The sequence below is a fragment of the Urtica dioica genome, chromosome 7 (genome assembly GCF_054948205.1).
Source record: "Urtica dioica subsp. dioica isolate 48M chromosome 7, U.dioica_male_clone48M_v1_H2, whole genome shotgun sequence".
Taxonomy (NCBI): Eukaryota; Viridiplantae; Streptophyta; class Magnoliopsida; order Rosales; family Urticaceae; genus Urtica; species Urtica dioica.
Window position 1 is genome coordinate 28,767,300 of NC_142762.1, and position 7,018 is coordinate 28,774,317.

The window sequence follows — 7,018 nt, forward strand, 5'->3', positions numbered from 1 at the left end:
GTCCATCTTTCATAAGGAGTACCAGGAACCGTTTTAGACGGAACTTGGTTCAGAATGTAAGCGGCTGTTTCGAGGGCATATCCCCAAAAGGAAAGAGGGAGTGATGAGTAACTCATCATTGATCTAACCATCTCCATTAGAGTTCGGTTCCTTCTCTCTGACACTCTATTTTGTTGACGTGTGCCAGGTGCTGTAAGCTGAGAAGCGATACCTTCTTCTTTAATATAGTCATCAAACTCTCCAGACATATACTCACCACCTCGATCAGATCGAAGGGTTTTGATCACTTTGCCAGTTTGCTTTTCCACTAAAGCCCTAAAGACCATAAATACGTTAAAGGTCTCGGATTTGTGTTTGAGCAAATAGACAAAACCATATCGCGAGTAATCATCGGTGAAGGTAACGAAGTATTCGTATCCTCCACGTGCCTGTTGGCTGAGCGAACCACATACATCAGAATGTACTAGTTCCAGCAACTCAGTGGCTCTTCGACCTTTATCGGAGAAAGGTCGCTTAGTCATTTTTCCTTCTATGCAAGATTCACAAGTAGGTAGTGAACCTATTGTAGAGGCTTGGAGTTGACCGTCCCTCACAAGTCTCTTAATCCTATCTAGACTGATATGACCAAGTCTTAAGTGCCAGAGGTATGTTGATTTTGTTAGATCGGAGGATTCAGAAAGTTTGATCCTCTTTGGCTCCCTAATAAGATCATTATCTATTTCGGTGTCTAAAAGGGAAGGTTTAGTGGGATAAATGTAAAAAAGAGCATTCTTCATACATGCATCAGTGACAAAAGAATTATCAGGAAACGAAATACGAATTTCATTCTTAATGAACTTTAAACAATAATCTTGCTCAAGAAGACGAGCAACGGATATTAAGTTCTTCCCAAAGGTAGGAACAAAATAAACATTATTCAAGTTTAAAGTGCGGTCTTCAAAAGACAGTGTCGCGGATCCCACAGCCTTCGCAGACACTAGGCTCTCATCACCCCATTTGAAACAGAACTCGCCTTCCTCTAAGCTTTTGGTTTTCTTGAAACCATTCAAGGAACAACAAATATGGTTAGTAGCAGCGGAGTCAAGAATCCACGTTGATACATTATCAGCTACTAAGCATACTTCGGTAACTAGTACAATACTATGTTCCTTTGCTTTGAGATAGGCATGACAGTTCTTTTTATCGGCCTTGTGAGGTCTCTTCTCAGTTCCAGAGGCGGAGGCTTTTTGCTCAGTAGCATGTGCCTTTCCTTGATTCCTCTTTCTCTTAGTGAGACCTACAGCAGTGTGAAGTTCCTTCATAAGCTTGGTAACAGTGTACTCTAGCTTGTTTATGGAGTAGTTCATCTTGGAGGTATCAAGAGATGCGGGGAGAGTTTCTAAGATCATATCTATGACATTCTTCCCATCAATCTCAGATCCTAGGATTTCCATTTTATTCAGAAAACTAATGATTAGTATCATAAAGTCTCCAACAGGAGTCCTAGCCCTCATATGACAGTTCATAAACTGTCGGACTGCTTGTTGCCTTGCATGACGCCTTTGCCCTCCAAACATCTCATGGAGATTGTTGAGCATGTCGGCGGCAGTCTCGATGTCACGATGTTGTTGTTGCAACACATTGTTCATTGATGCTAGGTTATAGCACATCACAATCTCATCGGAGCAGAGCCAAGGCGCCAAGGCGTCCTTGTCCTCTTGAATTGAATCATCATTCGTCAGAGGAGGACACGGGGTGGTGAGTACCCATTTATTCTTGTTAAAGGTAGGTATTATGTCGAGGTTATGTTTCCAATTAACGTAGTTTTTGGTTTCGAGTTTGTTTGAGGAAATGATGATCGAGAGAGGTTTGAGAGACATTTTGCCTATAAAAGTTGAAACAAGTTTATGATTAGTCTTTGGTTTAGGATTTAAGTTTGTTTAAGACTTGATAAAATCCAAAGGTGTTATAAACCAAACGATAATCTACTCCCTCAAGAGAAGGCCGCAAAAAATCTCCATTCATAAGTAAATGCCACATCATTAATGCTTAGCCAAGATGTCAATACACCAATTTTGACCAGCCACCTTTTAAATTGGTTTGATCACTCACATCCTTTCGCAGAGCCTCGAGGGAGGATTACTAGGGATTGAGTCTAAGTGTGTAACCAACCACTTAGTCCAAAAGATCGATTTTGAAAAACAATCCACCGAGGGGAGGTCTTTTCTCATTGTCTCACTTTCAGACTTAGCTCATTGAACAATGATCAGTGCAAAGTGCCCTTGAGTACTCTCATTTAAGAGAGGGCCACGAGGGTGACTCTTAGTCTGGCGACAATTGCACTTTTCATTAGTGTTGGGGATCGTGGGTTACAAACAACAAGTATAACCCTCCCACTTAGTTTTTGGAGTTGGTACATCGACTCTTATAATTTCAGAAACGGGTTTCCTAATTAGAGAGCGACAGAGCGGACAACTAGAAAAGAATCCTAGATCTTTATGTTTAGAGCAGTGTTAGTGCATAAAGGCACCAGGGACATACTCGGATCTTATCCTATTTTCTATTTCGGGAAAGTGCATGAGGGAAATGTGAACTTCAACTCACTCGAACACTTGAAAGTTTGAGATTACACATCTTTTTATTTTTCGGCTTGTCTACAAGGAGACCTCCCACTCAAATTTTCAAGAGCATATAGATTTTGAACATATGTGATATAGATATAGTTTTGAAAGCATTTTGAAAACTTATTTTATTTGGATGACAAAATATTTTCATGTTTGAAAACGAAAACGGTTTTTCAAGATTCAAACTAGTTTTGTAAAAATCAATTTCAATTAAATTCTCAAAACTCAAAACATTTTAATCTTTCACATTCTGTTTATAATCTTATAAAAAAAAACATTTTTTCTCAAGAAAGTTTTATCATTAGAGTTCTATAACTCATGGTAGTGGGGTTTGAAAATCCGGATTTCTAAAAAACTGGACTTTCGGAACAGCCGCGCACCTCAGAGTAAAATCACCATAACTGGAGGCTCCGATGTCCTTTTGACCCAAAACCAGTTGCATTGGAAAGAGGACAGACATACCTTTAATTTGATTTAAGAAAAATTAAATTTCGATTTCTGAGCAGAGAGTTATGCCATTTTTACTGCGGCTTTTACTCCAGCTCGAAGAAAACATAAATAATTAAAGTTCGGTCTTTTAGTGCGTAAAAAGAATCGAGTGTAACGGAACGTTTTAGGAAGTTGTTAAAGCTTTTATTTGTGTTTTATTATCAAGGTAATAACATGGTATAAAAGAAATAACAACAAGCATAAAACGATTCAAGTAAATAAAAGAAACTAGTAAGACAAGAAAACTAGTCACAAAATTTACTCGAAATTTTCTCAAACTTAAAAACACGTTTTTTAATATAAAAAATTAAAAACTTTTAGAACTGATTCTAAAGTGTTTTAATATCATCCCAAACTCATATAAATACAACATGATTTTTAATTTAAAGGCAAGAGCAATAAATTAAAAAAAATCTAAGATAACAATTCTAACTTGTCACAAAATTAGTAAACTTTCGAAAACGATTTTCAAGCTCATATTTTAAATACATGTACATGCATATCTTTGACCATATCTCTGATACCATTTGTTGGAATTGATCTAGGGTTAAAGAAAAAGTTTAACGCTTTAGTAAGCGACGGAATTTTAAAAATTTTCTTTTGATAAGTAAAACGTTTTTACTAACCTAGAGAAAGAGCAAGCACACGTAAATAAAAACTAATATGAGCATTAAAGATTACTAACCTTTTAAGAAGCTTGAATGTTGAGAAGCTTTTGGAAAAGGTTGCAACGTTCGTCTCCCCTTGCAGCACGGCTCTCTTCCGTCCTCGGCAACTCGAGCAACCACGAAAGTTTCTATCACTAAATCACTCGAGAGAAAAAGGAATTAGTGTGTGGGCACTTTTAAACACGACGACTCTAGAACAAGTCTAAGAGTCGAAGAGCTAAAACCACTAGGTCAAATGAGGACCTAGGTGCCAAAACAAAAACGAAAAATAACTAGAGAGAGAGAGGAGAAACCGGCCACAAGGTCTAGAGAGAGAGTCTCTCAATCTCTAACTTATGTGGAATGAATAAAATGTGAAGAATGAGGCTCCTATTTATAGGAGAGGCTTTACCTTCAATAAGGTAGTTTCCTCTTCTATATTGAATATCACATATTCATGAACAAATCTCTTGTTTCCCTTTTTCATTTTTGGCGTGTAAGGCATTACTCATGCCACATGGATTTGTTTCCTAATTTATTTTCTCCCTCTTTGGCCGAATTCCTCTATGCCATGCACCGGAAATTTGTTTCCTCTTTTTCTTTTGGCAAGTATCTTGATACATTTATGCACAAAAATAGTCTCTCTCTCTTTCGGTAGTGGGCGCCCAAGTCCTTCTAGAAAGGGCTTCTAGAAGCTTTTCCATTTGTTCATGACAACATGAAAAAGGCTCATTAAGAATTTTCAATAAAATTCTTATGAAATGAAATCCACAAGGCCCAATTGAACTTATTTGGCCGAGTGACATTAAGTCATCAAATGACCTTGTCAAAAAATTTATTGACATTCATTTCATCCTATGTCCAAAAGGACAAAAATACCCTTTTGACAATTTTCATAAAACTTGTCTCGTTCTTGTTTTGACTTAGCTTCTAGTTTAACTATTCCTACTCGATGTGATTTGTGACAGTGACCTCATGGATCCAAATGAACAAAGCTTGAGCTAAACACTTGGACTCAAAAGTTCACAAACCTTTTCCAAGGTTAGCTTAATGTCAACTGACTCCACTAAAGAGTTGACACTGAAAATCTCTCTGTTCAAATGAATTTATTTTCTACTCAAGAATTCAACCAAATTATGATGAGCGGATCCACTGAATATTATCTGTGTTTACCCTTCATGAATATCATCAGCTAGTCGGGATTTACAATATTACCATTTTACCCTTCTAGCTGTTATTTCCTCAACTCCTTTGTCGCTTGTGAATAAGTTAGAAACAATGTATTGACGAGGAGCTAACAAGTCACATTGTTTCATCCAAAATAGTCAGGACTCAATTTGGACACTGGCCAGTTCATTTATTCACATTCCAAGGAACAAAGCATGAGGTGATATACATTGCATTTCAGCAATCTTGTACATGAATTCCATATCTATGAGAACTTCACAAAGTTACTCATGACATTCTCACATCTTAGTACTTCACCAATTGGGCCTGTTCAGAATCACATAGTGAGTCCAAACTCTGACTTTCTCAAATGAGAATACGTAAGTTGTGAAATGGCATGTCTCATTTCAGGATTAAGGTAAGCACGATGCAATTCATACGTAGTGACTTCGAGACATAAGAGGTTAAATGGTTTGTTCTTATTTTGTCTCTAGAAGTGCACTGGTCAATTCAGTACCTTCGGAAGATACCTAGAAGAACTATAGAGTCTCCAACTCTCAATGCCCCATAACCAGACATCATAGATTCTCCTAACAATCGTACTGAGGTCAATAGTCCTTTGACCCTTAGATTGCGAATATATCGTTTTAAGCAAACTACGAAGAGTTTGTTCATGCAAATCTACATTTGTCTCTTCGTAAGTTGTTTAGTTTGTTTATGGACTAAAGACTAATGTTTTATCATAAAGCTTCAAACAGACAAGGAAGAATGAATGAACGTTTCAACTTTTTATTAATGAATAAGCAATTACAAGCAAGAGTCTTTGTGAGACTTTATTACATCAAATGTACAAAATAAAGACTACAACTCTTCTTGTGGGCACCATTGACAACAGTATGTTAGCTCAAGCGTTGTTCATTTGGATCCATGAGGTCACTGTCACAAGTCATATCGAGTATGAATAGTTAACTAGAAGTTAAGTCAAAACAAGAACGAGACAAGTTTTACGAAAATTGTCTAAAGGGTATTTTTGTCCTTTTGGACATAGGATGGAATGAATGTCAATAAATAAGTTTTTTGACATTGTCATATGATGACAAATGATTTAAACGGCTCTACCATAATGATGATTTTAGGCCTTGAGGATTAATTTTATTTCATGGAAGTTTACTTGAAAATTCTTAATGGGCTTTTCTTATGTTGTCATGAACAAATAAAGAAACATCTAGAAGCATGTTCTAGAAGGCCTATTTCGTGCACCATCATATAGAGAAAGAGAGTTTATTATGTGCATTGATGTATGAAGATACTTGCCAAAAGAAAAAGAGGAAACAAATTTCCTCTAGAAGGAAAGCTAATTTCGGCCAACAAAGGAGCAAACAAATGAGGAAACAAATCCAAGGTGTCATAAAGACTATGTTGGACGTCCAAATGAAAGGAAGGGAGAGCAAATATTTGCTCATGAATATGTGATATTCTATAGAAAAGAGGAAACTACCCTTTGAAGGTAATCCTCCTCCTATAAATACCCCACCTCATTCTCATTGTTTCTCATCCCACATAAGTTAGAGATTGAGAGCTTCTCTCTCTCTCTAGTTCTTTTCGTTTTTGTTTTGGCATCTAGGTCCACATTTGACCTAGTGTTTTAGCTCTTCGACTCTTAGACTTGTTCTTGAGTCGTCGTGTTTAAAAGTGTCCACACACTAATTCCTTCTAATCTCGAGTGATTCATGTGCTAGAAACTTTCGTGGTTACTCGAGTTCCCGAAGAACGAAGAAAGACGAGCTGCGTGGGGAGACGAACGTTTCAACATTCCTAAGGCTGCTCAACGTTCAAGCTTCACAAAGGTTAGTAAACGAGTAATGTTCTTTAATAGTTTTAATTTAAATATAAACATGTGCTTGCTCTTTGTCTAGGTTAGTAAAATCGTTTTACTTGTTTAAAAGAAAATTTTTAAATTCTGCCACTTGCTCGAAGCGTTAAATCTTTTCTTAAGCCTAGATCAATTTCAACAAATGGTATCAGAGCTATGGTCAAAGATATGCATGTACATGTAATTAAAACTATGAGCTTGAAAATCGTTTTCTAAAGATTACTCGTTTTTTGACAAGT